General features: G+C 41.5%; 1 long non-coding RNA gene across 1 annotated transcript; it reads right to left on the reverse strand.

The window, feature by feature from the left end:
- Positions 1–217: 217 nt before the first annotated feature.
- Positions 218–7,918, reverse strand: LOC120891612 (uncharacterized). Its single transcript, XR_005736102.2, has 3 exons — positions 7,650–7,918; positions 914–1,092; positions 218–329 (listed from the first exon to the last, which is right to left on the reverse strand). It is a non-coding gene; the product is annotated as an uncharacterized LOC120891612 (long non-coding RNA).
- Between the last annotated feature and the right edge of the window lie 2,958 nt (positions 7,919–10,876).

Raw genomic sequence — 10,876 nt, forward strand, 5'->3', positions numbered from 1 at the left:
GCCACAGGCCCAGAAGTAACAGGGCCAAATGATTATGGACTGAAATCTTTAAGACCAAGAGCCAAAGTAAATCTTTTCTGCTATGGTGTGATTATCTCAGGTATTTATAAGTTGATTATCTCAGGTATTTGTTTTACCTAACCCAATTATGTAGCCTCAGGCATTTTGTTATAGCAACATAAATGTACTAAGACAAACACTTTATGCACTTCTAAAAACTTTTTATTTTAAAAATATTTGAATACACACAAAAGTAGAGGGAAGAACTGGGCGCAGATGGCATTTGCCTCAGGAGCTTGAGGCAGGAGGATCACAAGTTCAAGGCCAGCCTAAGAAATTTAATGAGAATTTGTCACACCAAAGGAGGAGATCTGGGGGCACAGCTTAGTGGTAGAGCACCTCTGGGTTTAATTCCCAGTACTACTAACTAACTAAATAAATAAGTAAGTAGACCAAAGAAATTAATGAACCCTAAACTACCCATCATCCAGCTTACATAACTATTAACACTCTGCTATTTTAATTTATCTATCCATTCCTCATTCTTTTTTTCTTTTTTTTTTTTGTTTTACTCATAAAATCTTCAATAGGCAAGTAGGTACACTTCTACTGTATAAATGCAATTGTAGGAGGAAATCTGTTTATGTATCAGAAGCCAAAGTAGTCCCTGAGACATACAATTAAAAATCATTATGCTGTACATTATGAGCATTATCTGGAGCTGTTTACTTTCCCACACACTAGGTTTCTCAAGCAGTTATGTTGGACCCCAATGGAATGACAACGTGGAGGAACTGCCTCATACCTCAGGTGGTTAAGTTATTTGGCCATGAGCCGAATCTCTTCCAACATGCTGTCACACCCTTCCCCATCCGAACAAACACAAAGAGATGTCTCCCATAGAGTCACCTACTTGGCTGAACTGTGTACCTGGTAACCTCCTTGGAAGCTTCCTTCATGGGTATTTTTCTCTTCTACACAAAGTGTGCCTATGACATAAACCAAGAATGACAAAAACAGGAAAGCCCAATCCTGCAGAGACTGAGGAATGAAGGCCTGCTTGGTCACAGGTCCCAAATTCATAACTCTGATCTGAAAAAAAAAAAAACAAAGGGTGACACTTGTTCTGCATCCACTTTAAAATTAAGAAATACAGTATTGAGAGGAAAGTGCAATGACAAATAAGAACTCTAGCACTCACTGATCATAAAAATGAAAAGGGACAAATATGTTTATCCTGAGCAACATCACAAATCATTTCACAGCTGTTATTTTTGGCAGTCATTGCCCTGGATGGCTCATGGTATATTATCATCACCTCAGACAAAACTCGGACAGGCAACGATACATTATTGTCTCAAGAAAAAAACTAGTTTAAGGAGTAGGATTTTTTTATTAGACAATATTTAAAAGCACAGAAAGGTTTTTTAAAGGAAAAAAAAGATCAGAAATAGGGTCAAGAATGTAGATCAGGGCTGGGGATGTGGCTCAAGTGGTAGTGCGCTCGCCTGGCATGCGTGCGGCCTGGGTTTGATCCTCAGCACCACATACACACAAAGATGTTGTGTCCGCCAAAAACTAAAAAATAAATATTAAAAAATTCTCTTTCTCTCTCTCATCTCTCTCTCTCTCTCTCTCTCTCTCTCTCTCACGGGCGCGCACTTAAAAAAAAATGTAGATCAGTGGTAGAGCACTTTACTAGCATGCACAAAGCCTTGGGATCAATATCATCTCTCTCTCTCTCTCTGTCTCTCTCTCTCTTTCACACACATACACGAAAAACCCCTCAGTAATAAATCCAAAGGTATTATCCACTTACTCATCTAGATGACATGACCATTTCCAACTACCTAATTTGGCCAGATTTACCTGTTCAAAATACTATAAAGAAAAATAGATTGACAGCATTGGTTAGGCCTCATTCTGCCTCCATGGGCTACCAGCTACACTGCCAACACTAAACCAGGTAACTCTGTACTTCTGACCTTCCCCGTCTCTCATCTCCCTCCTCCAACAGGTGCTTCAGACTCCTCCAAATTGGTCACATGTGCACCATGTGCACCACCACCAGATCTAAGATTTCTAAAGATCAGACACACTAGTGGCAGGTGCTCAGTAAGTGAGATGAGGAAGGAAGGTGGACCTTAGCCCTCCCCATTTAAGCCAGTGTCTGAAAAACTCAAAGGTGTTTAGCCTACTATGTCCTATTTTTCAGGGAAAAAAAAAATGAATTTAGAAAGTTATCTTTTTATATCTCAGTTCAGTCTTCATGAGCAGTGAGTTTTTGCTCTGGCACCATCCTCTGAACTGTGCTCCACTGCCCACCTCGGGATGCCATCTCAACCAATTACCATGTTGTCTTCCCAAGGGCAGAGGCCAATGCTAATTACTCTCCTAGCACAGGCAAAGCAGGGTGACAAAATTTGTGTTTCCTCAGGTCCCTCAGTTAAATGGAAGAGAAAAGCTGCTTCATATAGAATTTGAACACGAAAGGTAGAAAGAGCAGGGCACAATGGCATGCATTTGCAATCCCAGTGACTTACGAGGCTGAGGCAGGAGGATCACAAGTTTGAGGCCAGCCTCAGCAACTTAGTGAGGCCCTAAGCAATTTAGCAAGACTATGTCTTAAAAATAAAAAAGGGCTGTGGATGTAGCTCTGTGGTAGAATACTTGAATTCAATCCCAATACCAAAAAAAAAAAAAAAGAAAGAAAGAAAGAAAAGAAAAAGAAAAAAAGAAAGAGAGAGAAGTTGTAGGAAGACAGAGTCTCAAGTCTTAAAAGTTAACACTTTATTTATTTGTTTTTAGTTTTTTTTCTTTTTGGCAGACACAACATCTTTGTTTGTATGTGGTGCTGAGTATCGAACCCAGGCCGCACGCATGCCAGGCAAGAGCGCTACGGGTTCGATACTCAGCACCACATACAAACAAAGGTGTTGTGTCTGCCAAAAAAAAAAAAAAAAACTAAAAACAAATAAATAAATCTTTAGGGGCTGGGGATGTGGCTCAAGCGGTAGCGCGCTCGCCTGGCATGCGTGTGGCCCCGGGTTCGATCCTCAGCACCACATACCAACAAAGATGTTGTGTCCGCCGAGAACTAAAAAATAAATATTAAAAAAATTTTCTCTCTCTCTCTCTCTCTCTCTCTCTCTCCTCTCTCACTCTCTCTAAAAAAAAAAAAAAAAAAGTTAACACTTTAGACTTTTGAATGACTGATGTTCCTAGGAAAATTTCCAATAAATAAAATTAAGGGCAAAGTGCCTAGTGATCAAGAGCTAACCTTTAGGGATTGATATACCAAGTTCAAAACCTAATTCTGTCTCTAACTAACTGAATGATCTTGGACAAGTTACTCCACCATACTCTACCTTACCTCAGTCTTACTCCAATCTTACCCTACCTTACTCCACCTTACCCGACTTTACTCAACTTGGCTCCATCTCACTCCAAACTTACTCCAAGTGACTGGTGGTAAAAAATTAAAAAAAAAAAAATGGTGAAGATGACCACACCTAACTCAGGGAAAATTGTAAGAATTATATTAAAAAATGCATGTGAAGCACTGTGCTTATGAGTGCTCTGTTGTTGTTGTTATTATTATTATTATTTTGGTACTACGGGATTGAATTCAGGGGTGCTTTACAACCATGCCAATCCCCAGCCCTTTTTAAAAAATTTTTATTTTGAGACAGGGTCTCATTAAGTTGCTAAGGGCCTTGCTAAGCTGTCAAGGTTGGCTTTGAATCTGTGAGCCTCTTGCCTCAAGTTCCTGAGCTGTTGGGACCACCGCACTCAGCTAAATATTAAATTTTTATTAGCCTTTGAAGATTTTAAATTTGGCCAAAAATTGTGAATGAAGACTCCAAGTTTATGTTTAAATTAACTCAGGGTAAGCCACTACTGTTCTTCATATAAAAAAATTAATTGGGGCTGGGGGTTGTGGCTCAGCAGTAAAGCGCTTGCCTAGCACATTCAAGGCCCTGGGTTCAATCCTCAGCACCACATAAAAATAAACAAACAAACAAACAAATAAATAAATTTGTTATTTACATTGTTCTGTCTGTAGCCAAGAAATATTTCTGAGACATAGCTCAGGGAGGGAAAGAATAAGTTCTTTATGTAACTGTGGAGCCTCTGATCCCACTAGACCTTATTATTGTTATTGCTATTATTATTATTATTATTATTATTGTTTTTTAGAAAGAGAGAGAACTTTTTAATATTTATTTTTTAGTTTTCAGTGGACACAACATCTTTTTTTATTTTTATGTGGTGAGCACGTTACCGCTTGAGCCACATCCCCAGCCCTATTATTATTATTATTATTATCATCGAGATGGGGTCTCACTGTGTTCCCCAGGCTGGTCTTCAACTTGTGGGATTAAGTGATCCTTTACCTCAGCCCTCAAAACAGCCGGGACTATAGGCATACACCACCATATGCTGCAAAGAGGCCTACACATGTATGTGTAAAGAGGGCCTTTACACATACAAGACAACTAATCTACTCTGAAAAGTAGAGACATAATATTAAAATATAACAAATTGTTGCTCTACTCTCATGCATTCTGCAAATACATAACTCCTTTAACAACACTCACGTTTTAGAGGCCTACACATGTATGTGTAAAGAGGGCCTTTACACATACAAGACAACTAATCTACTCTGAAAAGTAGAGACATAATATTAAAATATAATAAATTGTTGCTCTACTCTCATGCATTCTGCAAATACATAACTCCTTTAACAACACTCACGTTTTATTGAGAACATTACCCAGAAGAGCAGGTGGGAGATGAGTAGACTAGTTCCAGATCTGGTCATCACACAAGACCCTAGGATCTTGGATCCATGCTGTTGAACTGGCACAAGCAGCAATCTCTACCCACAGAGGCACACAGGTGAGCATGAGAAATTGTGAACCCAGCACAAAGGAATAGAGAGCCCAAATCCTCATTTAAAGATGACTTGTTGCCTGTGAGGTGGTGCATACCCATAATCCCAGCAGCTTGGGAGGCTGAGGAAGGAGAATTACAAGTTTCAAAGCCATCCTGGGCAATTTAGCAAAGCCCTAAGCAAATTAGTGAGACCCTGTCTCAAAATAAAAAAATAAAAGAAAAAAGGGCTGAGGATGTAGAGCAGTGGTTGAATGCCCCTGGGTTCAATTCCCAGTACAAAAAGGAAAAAAAAAAAAAAAAAAGCCTTGTTAAGGATGTTCAAACAGACCCAGGCCTAGGACTGAGGGCACAGTTCAATGGTAGAGCAGTTGCCTAGCATATGTATGTGTGAAGACTTGGGTGTGACAGCATGGCAAAACCAAAACAACAACAAAGTACAAAAACAAAACAAAAAAAACACAAACACATGTAGTCTCTCCATCATGCTCCGTAGCCAGGGGATTTGTGCTCATTCACTGATCACCTCTCTTTTCTGGGAGCCTTGCACTGGATGACAGTCAAGTCTGCACCTCTAGTTAGAGCCTCTACTTTAGCTCACCCCATATTTCCTGTGTATTTCATGCTGGGGTCTTATCCCCAGCATATACAACACTGGCAGCATATACAACACTGTAACTACCTGTGAATCACCCCAACATTTTGAAATAGGCCACCATCCCTATTTTGTACACATACCAAGATCACCAAGGCTAAGTGAATGGCCCAATGACTGCTTGGCTAGCAAATTGCCATATCATTAGGTATGTTCACTGGGATGTATCCTGGGCCTCATGCACTTGGTGTGCAGGATTGAACTCACTTCTTCTCTCCTTATCCTTCACTTCCCTACCCCACAGCCCCTATACTAGTCTTGATGAACATCCTACACTTGCTTCTGCTCCTTCCACCACTGCCCAGTTTAGCCCTCACTCTTGTCTATAAGACACTAAAGTGTCTTAACAACTGTCTTAATGACATTTAAACAGACACATAGTAGCTCTGGGTCTCCTTAACCAACACTACCTACAACCACCTCTTCCTGCAAGTTCCTCCCCCCTCCTTTTTTTTTTTCTTTTCTTCCTTTTTGTTTGTTTGTTTGTTTGTTTGTTTGTTACTAGGGATTGAACCCAGGGACGCTTAACCACTGAACCACATCCCCAACCCTTTTTGTATTTTATTTAGAGACAGGGTCTCACTGATTTGCTTAGGGCTTGCTAAATTGCTGAGGCTGGCTTTGAACTCATGATCTTCCTGCCTCAGCCTCCCAAGCCACTGGGATTACAGGTGTGTACCCTTTACAACTATTCTCCATGATACACCAGGGTAACCTGTCCCAAACCCAAATCTAAACACGCCCTCCTCACTATTATGTTAAGAGAAATAAGCCAATCCCAAAAATCTAAAGGCTGGAATGCCCTCTCTGATATGCAGATGTTAACATGAGATAAGGGGGAGGGAAGAAAAGAAGTTCAGTGGATTAGACAAAGGGAAATGAAAGGAGGGGAGATGGGAACAGGAAAGACAGTAGAATGAATCTGACATAACTTTCCTATGTGCATATATGAATACACAACCAATGTAATTCCACATCATGTACAACCACAAGAATAAAATCCTAATTAGATAAGTTATGCTCCATGTATGTACAATATGCCAAAATACATCTATTGTCATATATATCTAAAAAATAAATAAGAAAATAAATAAATAAGCCTTCCTCTGCCTAAGGCCCTGCAATGGCTCCCCATCCTTTAGAGAACAAAACCCAAGTTCCCATTTTTATACTCTAGTATTTGCTTCTAGTTCTCTGAACACACCACAAATTTCCTGGTCTTCCTGCTCACATGGCTTCTGTGCTGGGGGCTCTCATTTTCCTGAAGCTCAGGTTTCTCTCTTCCAGGAAGCTCTCCCTATCCTCAGCCATAATCTATCTTAGGTAAAGACACCTATAATTTTTCATCACAAGGATATAACTAATCTAGGTATGTGTTTGCCTGCCCTATTCAACTACAAACACCTCGAGGAAAGAGACTAGTTGGATCTTAAAAAAAAAAAATCTTCAGACACTGAGAGGCTGGTGTAGGGACTGCACTTAGTAAACACTTAATAATATATTCATAAGGACACAAAGCAGTACTGGGTCTCCCTAACCAGCACACAGTGACCAGGCAGTTCAATTTTCCAAACCCAGGAGTCCTCTCAGACTCCACTTTATATATATATATATATAGTTTTAGTTGTAAATGGACACAATACCTTCATTTTGCTTATTTATTTTTATGTGGTTCTGAGGATGGAACCCAGTGCCTCACACTCGCTGAGCCCCAGCCCCAGCCCCTCAGACTACACTTTAATAGGGAACCAAGGAAGCCTGTCAATTACTATCCCTGAAATCTCTCTGGAATCCTGCTTCCTTCTCCATCCCCATTACACCCCCAGGCTCAGGCCCTCACTCATTATTCCCAGGATTATGAGATTAACTTCCTTCCTCCAACATTCCCTTGGTATAATTACAGTTTCTGACTGGTGCCTGTCAGAGTGACTTTGCTGAAACACACATCTCCTTAAGCTCCACACCTAAACACCCCAACAGATGAACTTTTCTTGGTCTGCAGGTGAAGAGGGCTTTCAAGGACTTTCACATTTCTTTCCCATCTCTCCCTTCAAGCCCACACCCCCAACACTGGCCAGAAACAATTTCCAAAACTCACCTGGCACATCCTTGCCCTGTGCAGGCTTCCAGGCATCCCCTTCGCCAGGCGCATCCCACCCCCAGCTCATCCTTCAAGATCCAGTTCAGAGGTCACCTCCTTTATGAAACCTTCGCTAAATGTCCCCTCCTCCCATGCAGAACTCATCCCTCACCTCCTCTAGTTCCCTACTGCATTTTCAGCGCTACACATCACACCTTTCCCACAACCCTCCTGGCACCAGGCTGCAGCACCCAACGCAAGCGCGTGCAACAAGTCACTCAAGTGGTCATCCGTTTCCTTCAATTTAATAATTTGCAGTATTCAACGCGTTGTGCACCCTCCTCATTTTAACAATGGAATAAAGAGCTCCAGGAATATGACGTGCCTGGCCAGAAGCCACATTAGACCTAGATCTTCCGATTATAAATTTTATTTATCCACAGCATCCACAGCACTGAGCCGGGGTCAACAGTAAGGAACCACATGGGACAGAGGTAGGAGGGAGATTTAGGAGAACATGCCAGCTACTGAGTATTTAATCTCCTTCTACACTCAGTGGACTGAACTCTTCTTTTTTTCTGCGGCTAAAACTTGCGGGAAAGGTGTGGTTCCGCATTTGCAAAGAGATAGGGGCTCCCCAACCCAGCTTTTTACCTAAAGTCAGCCACTCCCTTTACTGCCTGCAGCGCTCCGTGCGCGTGCGCTGCTCGCAGTTCCGCGCCTAGGCACGCGCCACGGACGCCACGCGCAAGCTCAGCCTCGGCTTTCGCACGTGCCCTGATGGTTTGGCCATGCTGCTGGCTGTGGCGGGTGTTGTAGGCCCGAACTAGTCGGGCCTGGGGAATGGCAGGATCCGAGGCAGTAGGCACGGCTTCAGTTTACCAGCCTCTCCTCCGCCCAGAGCAAGCTGAGCTGCTCTGAGTAAGGAGCAAGGCTGTGTGCCTTCCAGTCCTTGGGAGCTAAGCCTCCTGGGAGGGGGTGTCGGGCAAGCGTTGAGCGTTGGGTCGCCTGCAGTAGAGGAAGTTGGCTGAGGGCTTGCGGGAGGAAGACTGGGCTTTGCTCCTACTACGACAGTCTGAAACTGTGGGGTTGGAGTCGTTCAGGGACAGAGATGACGACCCAAGATTTATTTTTTCTCCTTGCTCCTGACCATTGATTTCTTTATTTTTGTTTAGTTTCAACTAGCTAGGCAGCAAAACGATGACCTGTGTGGGTGGTCTTTCTCTCCCTCTTGTGTGCAGAAGGCAGCCTTCTAAATTGAATTATAGGGGTTTTTGTTGTTGTTGTTAAATATTTATTTTTTTTAGTTTTAGGTGGACATAATATCTTTTTTTTTTTTTAAATGTGGTGCTGAAGATCGAACCCAGGACCTCACTCATGCCAGGCGAGCGCACTACCACTTGAGCCACATCCTGAGCCCTGGATTATAGCCTTATGTCTTGCTGGCTCTGTGAGCTTAGGCAGTATTAAATTTTTGTGTTCAGTTTCCTCAGCTGTTAAAGGCTAGTGATCCTACTTCACGGGGTGGGCTATTAGGATAGGTAGATGAGTTAATGAGAGTAGAGGAGACTGGTGCATGGCAAGCACCTATATGAGTGGTTTGGGTGTTAATATTACTGTTGTGGAGCTGTATGTAATGGAGTGTTTAATAGGTCTTTTCCTGTTTCTCTGGAACTGATGAGTCAGGGCACAAGGGTGAGGACCCAGAGGCATTTAGTATCCCACACTGTAAAAAAGAATCCCTAACATAAAAGCACCCAGAACTTATTGTAGAGCTCCAGAGCCAGCCCTAGTCATCCCATCCTCCCTTTAGGCTTACATAATTGGACAAATGGAGACAGACAAGGCAAAAGGAGAAACAGGAGTTTCCTTCAGCAGTCTTGGTACAGAATTAGGGAGGGTGCTTTGCTGTTACCAGAGCCAACAGAGTGGAATTCCAAAAGGGTTATCATAATGCTCTTAGATGCCCAGAAATGACCGGCTTATTCTTTGATTTGACATCTGCTGGGACACTCTTTTCTTTTTAATGCGAAATATATGTTTTATATATCCTTTTTAAAACAATAATACCCAAACAATTCAAGCCAATTACATTGCATAATAGTAATATTTATCTGCTAGGTAACTATTGAACAATTTAGGGCACAACTTTACCTTAACTAAATAATATTTACAGAATTTCCTTTTTGATTTAGAATGGACATGTATCATTTGCAACCTAAGATATTTTTTTAGATTGTCTCCCTGTTCTTTGATTCAGAAGCTAATTGCAGAAACTGAAGACTTAACCTAATCCCAGTTTTTGACAATTATAGGACAGAAATGAAGAAACACAAGCTCTTCTTTTCTTTGTACACTAACTACTTTCTTTACTAAATAATCCTCCAGGAGGATCATGCTTTTGCAAACTGCAGCCTTCCTTGGGGTTCCATCTCCCGGCATCTTCCAAACAAGATTAATATCCCTTTAGTTTTCAGCAAAGATTCACCTTCAGTGTTTAAGAGGAAATCTAGCTTTTTTTGCTGCCTTAATTATTTACAATTTATTTACTAAAGAAATAAATGCCACGTGTGGATTCTCTAAACATCCCAAATGGGAGCTTGTCTCCAAAGGCACCATTCCCAAATGCTGTACTTTTTAGTCCCAGAAGTCTTTTGCCATTGTTAACTATGTCCATCCCCTGTGAATATGTCCTCTGGCTGGAAGCCTAAGGTTGCATTAATATTTACTCTGATTTAGCAACTGCTGTGTAGTCCCTACTGCAAAAAACAAAATGTTACTACAACTCTCTGCAAACACACTCTGTGGCCCAAAAGTTGATTATTTCTAGTGTTTTTTTTTCTTTTGAATGAGTATCATGTGGCCCCCTTCCAAATTTGGCAGAAATGATACAAGATTTTCTTAAAAGGGATGAGAAAAAATTTCCAAACTGCAATGAAATTACTGCTAAGCTGGAGCATTCATGTCCTAAGCTCTGGCTGCTACAGGAACCAGAGATATTCAGGCAAAAACATTTGAGAACCGTTTTGAGATCTGTTTCAGTCTTTCTATTGTACTAGACCAAAAATAAGCCTAGGTTAACCAGCGATTATTTGCTGTTATACTCTTACTGGCTTGTCATTAGCTTTAGTCCATGAAGGACTCAAAAGGCCCTTGAATACATAGCATCCAAGTCTATATTTTGTATTGCCCATCAGTGCCAAGGGTATTAGCTTATGGGGAATAAAGAGAGACACAAGAATGAG

Source organism: Ictidomys tridecemlineatus, chromosome 2 (assembly GCF_052094955.1).
Source record: "Ictidomys tridecemlineatus isolate mIctTri1 chromosome 2, mIctTri1.hap1, whole genome shotgun sequence".
NCBI lineage: Eukaryota > Metazoa > Chordata > Mammalia > Rodentia > Sciuridae > Ictidomys > Ictidomys tridecemlineatus.